Below are 8,568 nucleotides of genomic sequence, written 5' to 3'. Positions count from 1 at the left end.
CCTCCCTGATCCAGTGTGGAAGGAGTTTCCCTGGGGTGTGGCCTGCACCACCTTTTATCTCTCAAGAGATAAAAGGAAAGGGAAGCAAGCAGAGAGTTGGGGACCTCATACCATCAAGAGAGCAGCACTAGGAGCACAGCACATCATTTGGACATGGGGTTCCTGTGCCTGAGAAGCTCCTCAACCAGGGGAAAATTGAGGACTAGCACCTTCCTCCAGAGCTGACAGAGAGAGAAAGCCTTCCCCTGGAGTTGACACCCTGAATTTGGACTTGTAACCTACTAGACTGTGAGAAAATAAATTTCTCTTTGTTAAAGCCATCCACTTGTGGTATTTCTGTTATGGCAGCACTAGATAACTAAGACAACCCCAACTGAAATTAAAAGAATCATAACAGAATACTATGAAAATTGTACTCTAACAAATTTGAAAACCTAGAGAAAGTGGACAAATTTCTAAAAACATACTACCTACCTAACCGAACACAAATAGAGGTAGAACAACCAAATAAACCTAGAACAAAAGAGATTGAAAAGATAATTTAAAAACTCCCAACAACAAAAAAACCCCTGGCCCTGACAGCTTCGCTGAAGTCTACAACTTCCAAAGAGTTAACACCACTACAATCAAAGGTATTTCAGAGCACAGAAAAGGATGGAATATTTCCAAACTCATTTTATGAAGCCAGCATAACCCTGATACCAAAGCCAGGTAAAGATAACACACAAAAAAAGAAAATTACAGACAAATATCCCTAAGGAACTTAGACACAAAAATCCTCAACAAAATTCTACCCAATAGAATTCAACAACATATTAAAAAAATAATTCACCATGAACAAGTGGAATTCATACCAAGTATGCAGGGATGGTTCAACATTAGAAAAACAATGTAATCAATCACATAAATAAAACAAAAGAACCACATGATCTTTTCAATTGATACAGAAAAGGCATTTGACAAAGTTCAATACTCATTCATGATAAAAAGTCTCAACAATGTAGGAATAGAAGGAAAATTCCTCAACATAATAAAGGGTATTTATACAAAGCCAACAGCCAACATCATCCTAAATGGAGAGAGTCTGAAAGCATTCCCCTTGAGAACAAGAACCAGACAAGGACGCCCTTTACCACCACTCCTTTTCAACATTGTGCTGGAGGTCCTAGCCAGAGCAATTAGGCTAGAAAAAGAAATGAAGGGCATCCAAATTGATCAGGAAGAAGTAAAAGTATCTCTATTTGCAGATTATATGATCTTATATACAGAAAATCCTAAGAATCCACAAGAAAACTACTGGAACTAATAGATTTAACAACGTATCAGGGCACAAGATAAACAGAAAAATCTGTTGGACTCCTGTACAGCAACAAAGAGAACTTCAGAGAGGAAATCACCAAATCAATACCATTGGCAATAGCCCCCAAGATAAAATACTTAGGAATAAATCTTACCAGAGACGTAAAAGACCTGTACAAAGAAAACTACAAGGCACTATGGCAAGAAGCCAAAAGAGACCTACATAAGTGGGAAAACATACCTTGCTCATGGATAGGAAGACTCAACATTGTGAAAATGTCTATTCTACCCAAAAGCGATCTATAGATACAATGCAATCCTGACCCAAATTCCACTGACAGCTTTTAATGAGATGGAGAAAAAAATCACCAACTTCATACAGAAAAGGAAGAGGCCCTGGATAAGTAAAGCATTACTGAAGAAGAAAACAAAGTGGGAGGCCTGACAGTACCTGATTTTAGAACCTATTATACCCCCACGGTAGTCAAAACAGTCTGGTACTGGTACAACAACAGATACATAGACCAATGGAACAGAACTGAGAATTCAGACTTAAAATCATCCACCGACAAGCAGGTGATATTTGACAAAAGCCCAAATTCCATTAATTGGGGAAAAAGATAGTCTCTTTAACGAATGGTGCTGGCATAACTGAATATCCATCTGCAAAAAAATGAAACAAGACCCATACCTCACACCGTGAACAAAAACTAACTCAAAATGGATCAAAGACCTAAACATAAAATCTAAAATGATAATGATCATGGGAAAAAATAGAGACAACGCTAGGAGCCCTAATACAGGGCATAGCCAGAATACAAAACATTAGAGCCTATAACACACACTCGATATCAGCTACCTGGACACCTGAGCTGAATTCATACAAAAAAACTGAATGGACTCCTAGACTGACATACCTGATAACAGCTCTAAGCTCCAAAGGCGAAAATAATCAAGCTAGCTCACTCAAACAACCCATTGGAGTATACCAAAACAAAACAAGCAGCTACGACACAGTAAGCAAGCATAAACTAATACAATAACTTATTGACGGCTCGGAGACAACAGTCAATATGAAGCACATAAAGAAACAGACCATGATCACCTCAAAAGGCTCTCAAAACAAAGAATCCAGGAGTCTTCTAGATGAAAGTGCATTCCTGGAATTATCAGATGCAGAATACAAAAGTTTAATATTCAGAACTCTTCAAGACATCAGGAAGGAAATGAGGCAATATGCAGAACAAGCCAAGGAACACACAGATAAAGCAACTGAAGAAATTAGAAAGATTACTTCAGGAACATAATGAAAAGTTTAATAAGCTGGAAAAATCCATAGACAGGCAGTAATCAGAAATTCAGAAGATTAACAATAAAATTACAGAATTAGACAACTCAGTAGAAAGTCAGAGGAGCAGAATTGAGCAAGTAGAAGCTAGAATTTCTGAACTTGAAGATAAATCACTTGGCACTAATATATTTGAAGAAAAATCAGATAAAAGAATTTTAAAAAAAAGAAGAAACCTTAAGAATCATGTCGGACTCTATCAAGAGAGATAACCTACAAGTGATTGGAGTATCAGAACAGGGAGGGAGAACAGAAAATACAGAGAAAATTGTTGAAGATTTGTAGGAAGAATACTTCCCTGATATCGTGAACGATGAGAAGATATCTATCCAAGATGCTCATCGAACTCCACATAAGGTAGATCTTAAAAGAAAGTTACAAAGACATATTATAATCAAGCTGGCCAAAACCAGAGATAAAGAGACAATTATAAGAGCAGCGAGGGATAAATGAAGAGTCACCTACAAAGGAGAGCCAATAAGAATATGCTCGGACTACTCGGCAGAAACCAGACAGGCAAGAAGGCAATGGGATGATATATGGGTTTTTGTGTGAGAGGCTGACTTGATTTGTAGACTTTCACTTAAAGCACAATAAAAATTACTAAAAAAAAAAAAAAAAAAAGCTAGCAAGTGGCCTTCTAAGATGCATAAATTGGCCCCAACCCACCTGGAGCAAAGGGGAATGAAGAACACCAAAGATATAAGGAAAATATGAGCCCAAGAGACAGAAAGGGCCACATAAACCAGAGACTCCATCAGCCTGAGACCGGAAAAACTAGATTCTTCATGGCTACCACAAATGACCATTTCTCTATTGGGGAGGGTGGCAGCTGTTGATGTACTGCTGCAACTGTTTTTGAATTAGGTTTAGCAACATTCTACAGGCATGTGATATTAATGATAATGTTCAATAATTTCCACACGCTGTTGGATCACCTTGCTTTGGAATGGGCACAAATATGGTTTTCTGTTCCTGTCATTTGGCCAGGTAGCTGTCTTCCAAATTTTTTGTTGTAGACAAGTGAGTGCCTCCTATGCTGCATTCCTTTGTTGAAACATCTCAATTGGTATTGGTATAAAAAATTTGTTGAAACATGTCAATTGAATTGGTATAAAGAATTCAATTCCTGGAGTCTGGTTTTTCACCAACGCCTTTATTGCAGCTTGGACTTCTTTCTTCAATACCATTGGTCTTGAACATATGCTGCCTCCTGAAATGGTTGAACATCAACCAATTCTTTTTGGTACAGGGACTCTGTGTATTCCTTCCATGTTCTTTTGGTGCTTCCCATGCCATTTAATATTTTTCCCATAGAATCGTTCAATATTGTAACTCAAGCCTTGATAAACTCAAAGGAGATGTATTATATTCCTGGAAATTCTATGAAATACTCCTTGCTACTAACCAGTGAACTTTGTTTAAAAGGTTAAAAAATCAAGTTTATACATTCTTCTTAAGGAATCTCTGTTCACTTTTTTTAAATCACTTTTTTCTAAATTAAAAAAAGATTTAAAACATTCCATTTGGTTGTAGATCACATGAACTTGGTGTGTATCCACAGAACTACACTGTTCTAAAAACCAGTAGGACTAGTTTTAACCAGTATTATTTAATGAGCATATCCTAATCTTGAATATTGGATGAATTCAACAAGGATTCTATTTACAAAAAGTGTAGAAAAAAATCTGTGGGAGCAGAAAGCCAAACCATTACAGGTACAGAAATGGGGATATTTAGCCAGAAAGTATAAGACCTAAAGAATACTTGTCAGAATATTTGACTATTTTAAGAGTTCACATGGAAAAGGGATTACATTTATTTTTTGAGTGTCCAGGAGGCAGATATAGGTTTGATGGGTGATACTTCTAAGGTCAGGAAGTCTACTCTAAGAATATAACGTTTAAAGTTCAGGAGGCCCTATCACGTTGAATTACTTGATTTTAGAAAACAAATGTAAGCAATTTGACAATATTCAGCATAACAAGCCCCAAGGATCCCACCATTGTCCTTCTAGGGTTCTCTTTATCCAAAAAGACAGCTTTAAACTTTTACTGTGATACTGGCTGGATCCACATTCTATGTCTGTGAAACTATTCTGGAATTTTGGTGCAGATGAGGGCAGCATATGTTAGAAAGAAAGAAAACAAAAAAGACACATTTTATTTTGAGAAAGACCTCTAGCAGCTACCTGCACGACTGCTCTTCTGTATTCCACTTACCAGACATGTGAAAATTCCATTTCTTCGTTGTTTTTAAATTCATCCATCCCACATTCATTAAAAGACTGCCTGCTCTGTGATAGGCCCTGGTCTTTGTGCTGGTGATACAATATGAACTTCACGTGTCATAATTAATTAGTTCACCCATCCATTCTTTGCTTCAAGTGTTTGAGAAGCCTCTGTGTGGCAGGCACAGACAGCAGCAGACAAAAAAAGCATCAGCTATATCCTAAGAATCTCTATTTATAATGAGTGAGATAGAGCATACTTAGTGGTATATAGGGGCCAAAGAAGACTACCAGGATAGTACAGAGAAACGGCAGTTGATGTGATGATAGAAAGGTTCCTAGAAGTGGTGGCCTTACAGGGGAGCCTTGATATAAAACTGAAGAAACAGAGAGGGAAATGAATTTTAGACAGGTGAAATGGAAATACAGATGTTAGGCAAGAGAGTGTCATAATTAGATTCTGCATTTAAAAACCAACATTCTGCTGGTAGTAGTGCATTCACTAAAAGATACAATTATGACAAAATTAAACTCTGGAGCTTATTGTAATGATTATAGGATATCTGAGGCTTAAGCCTGGGAAAGATATCTCTGCTGGAGATGTGACATGAGGGAGGTGATTGGCTTGGTGCCTGATACCAAGAACATGAGTGGCTGTATCACCTTTCCAAAGAAGCGTAAACGGGAAGATCGTCAAAAGAGCAGAAACATAGTCAGAAGATTCTACTGGGTTGGAGAGATTTGATACTAAGGGCAAGCAGGAGACAGGAAATGTTGAAGATGCTGGAGAGAGAGTAAATGATTGATGGTGTGAGGGCTCAGAAAAGAAAGGAGGGGATCCATAGCTGATAACCAAAAACCTCTTGCCATCAAGTCAATTCTGACTCATAGAGACCATATAAGAGAGAGAACTGCCCCGAAGGGTTTCCTAGGAGCAGCTGGTGGATTCGAACTGGCAACCTTTTGCTTGGCAGCTGAGCTCTTAACCACTGTGCTACCAGGGCTCCAAAACCTGTTGCATTGGGTTGATTTCGACCCATAGCTGATAGAGAGGGTCAAATTTTTCACTGAGATGCAGAGTATGGAGGTGTGGATGCGTGTGGGAACAGAAACTTTTTTTTATTGTGCTTTAAGTGAAAGTTTACAAACCAAGTCAGTCTCTCATACAAAAACTTATATACACTTTGTTGTATACTCGTAGTTGCTCTCCCTCTAATGAGACAGCACACTCCTTCCCTCCACACTCTGTTTTTGTGTCCATTTGGCCAGTTTCTGACCCCTCTGCCCCCTCATCTCCCCTCCAGGCAGGAGATGCCAACATAGTCTCAAGTGTCCACCTTATCCAAGAAGCTCACTCCTCACCAACCCATTGTCCAGTCCAATCCATGTCTGAAGAGTTGGCTTCGGGAATGGTTCCTGTCCTGGGCCAACAGAAGGTCTGGGGGCCACGACCACCGGGGTCCTTCTAGTCTCAGTCAGACCATTAAGTCTGGTCTTTTTACGAGAATTTGGGGTCTGCATCCCACTGCTCTCCCGAGCAGCAGAAACTTCTGTAAAGAGAGGCAAGTCCCTTCTTGACTGTCTCTAAATGTATTCATTCACTCATTAAACTGTATTGAGTCCTGTTATGGATTGAATTGTGTCCCTGAGGAACGTGCGTTAACTTGGCTAGGCCATAATTCCCAGTATTGTATGACTGTCCAACATTTTGTCATCTGCGTGATTTTCCTATGTGTTGTAAGTCCTGCCTCTATGATATTGAGACAAGATTAGAAACAGTAATGTTAATGAGGCAGGACTAATCTACAAGGTTAGACTGTAACTTAAGCTGATGTCTTTTGGGATATGAAAGAGAGAAGTGAGCAGAGAGACATGGAGACCTCATACCATCAAGAAAGTAGTGTCAAGAGAAGAGTGCATCATTTAGACCCAGGGTCCCTGCGGTGAGAAGCTCCTAGTCCAGGGGAAGATTGATGACAAGGACCTTTCTCCAGAGCTGACAGAGAGAAAGCCTTACCCCGGAGGTGACAGCCAGAACCTGGACTTCTAACTTACGAGACTTTGAAAGAATAAACTTCTATTTGTTGAAGCCATCCACTTGTGGTACTTCTGTTAAAGCAACACTAGATAACTAAGACAAGTCCTTACTATGTACAGACATGAGGTGTACATACATCAGTCTGGTTCAACCCATTTTTTAACCCTCACTAAAACTGCACCAATCACACAATACAATAGTTGAGGCATCAGTTTTAGGGGCAGATGGAGCTTAATGGTCTTAACTTACTATTTATGCCACGGAGCTTAAGAAATTTCACCTCATATGCTGTGTCATGTAGAAATCAGATTCCCATCCTTTAATTCTGACAGCAACGATCCATGCAGCATTCTGCCTCTGACTCTAGCCACCAGGGGCTAAGGCCAGACCTCACAAGTTAAAAGGACAACGTTCTCAGACTGTCATACAGCCAGACACCAGCTGCAAGTGTGGGAGTCTGAACACTTTCCAACTTCTGATCTACCTGCTAAAAGTCTGGGGGTTCTTTCTAACCTCCTTATAATACCAGCCTCAAGATCAGTGTCCCCAACCACCTTAACTCTAACCCTCCTTTCAGTTCAATAATTCACTGAAATGACTCACAGAATTCACAAAAAGGCCATCCTTACAGCAACGATCCACGCAGCATTCTGCCTCTGACTCTAGCCACCAGGGGCTAAGGCCAGACCTCACAAGTTAAAAGGACAACGTTCTCAGACTGTCATACAGCCAGACACCAGCTGCAAGTGTGGGAGTCTGAACACTTTCCAACTTCTGATCTACCTGCTAAAAGTCTGGGGGTTCTTTCTAACCTCCTTATAATACCAGCCTCAAGATCAGTGTCCCCAACCACCTTAACTCTAACCCTCCTTTCAGTTCAATAATTCACTGAAATGACTCACAGAATTCACAAAAAGGCCATCCTTACAATAACGGCTTAAATATAACAAAAAAGGATACAAATGAAGAGATGCATGGGCAAGGTCTGGGAGGTCCCAGTACAGGGCTCCCATGTTCCCAAGACATGCTACCCTCAATATGGATGGATGTTTCTCACCAACAGAAAGTCTATAATTTCTGGGCTTTTATTGGTCAGTCCTACATGAGAAGCTAAATTATGCCTGAAGAGGTTAGCACGTGGTCTCTCTTACTCGCCCTTGCTCATTAGCCTCAGTTGCAGCCTGACTCTTAAGAACCTCGAACAAAAGGCAATTGCTTTCTGCAAGGTGGTTCATCACAAGACACTTAGCAATTCTGAAACTATGTGTATTCTAAGATTCAGCAAACAATGCATTGCAGATAATGAGAACCAGGAGTATTACTGTTAGAGAATGAAGAAATTATAAAGTAAGAGAAAAGGCTAAAATGAACACAGGGATGTTGGACTGGAATCAGAGACATGGGTATAATCTTGTGGTTTTTCAAATATATACAGATACACATAAAAATAGATATCAATACATGTCTTTATGTGTATACTCACATACATATAGTTCCTAGCTCTTTCCACTTTAAGGGCCCAGTACCAATAAGCATATTTAGTGCCAAGACCATTGTTTCTAAATAAAAGAAACCAAGGTTTCTTGGAGACAAGCCTAACTCCAGGGCTTGGACAGGAAAAGAACAAGATAAGCCTCAAACACAGGCAGGAAG

The sequence above is a fragment of the Loxodonta africana genome, chromosome 3 (assembly GCF_030014295.1).
Source record: "Loxodonta africana isolate mLoxAfr1 chromosome 3, mLoxAfr1.hap2, whole genome shotgun sequence".
Taxonomy (NCBI): Eukaryota; Metazoa; Chordata; class Mammalia; order Proboscidea; family Elephantidae; genus Loxodonta; species Loxodonta africana.
The sequence above is the reverse complement of the archived record's forward strand: the minus strand, read 5'-3'. Positions refer to the sequence as shown.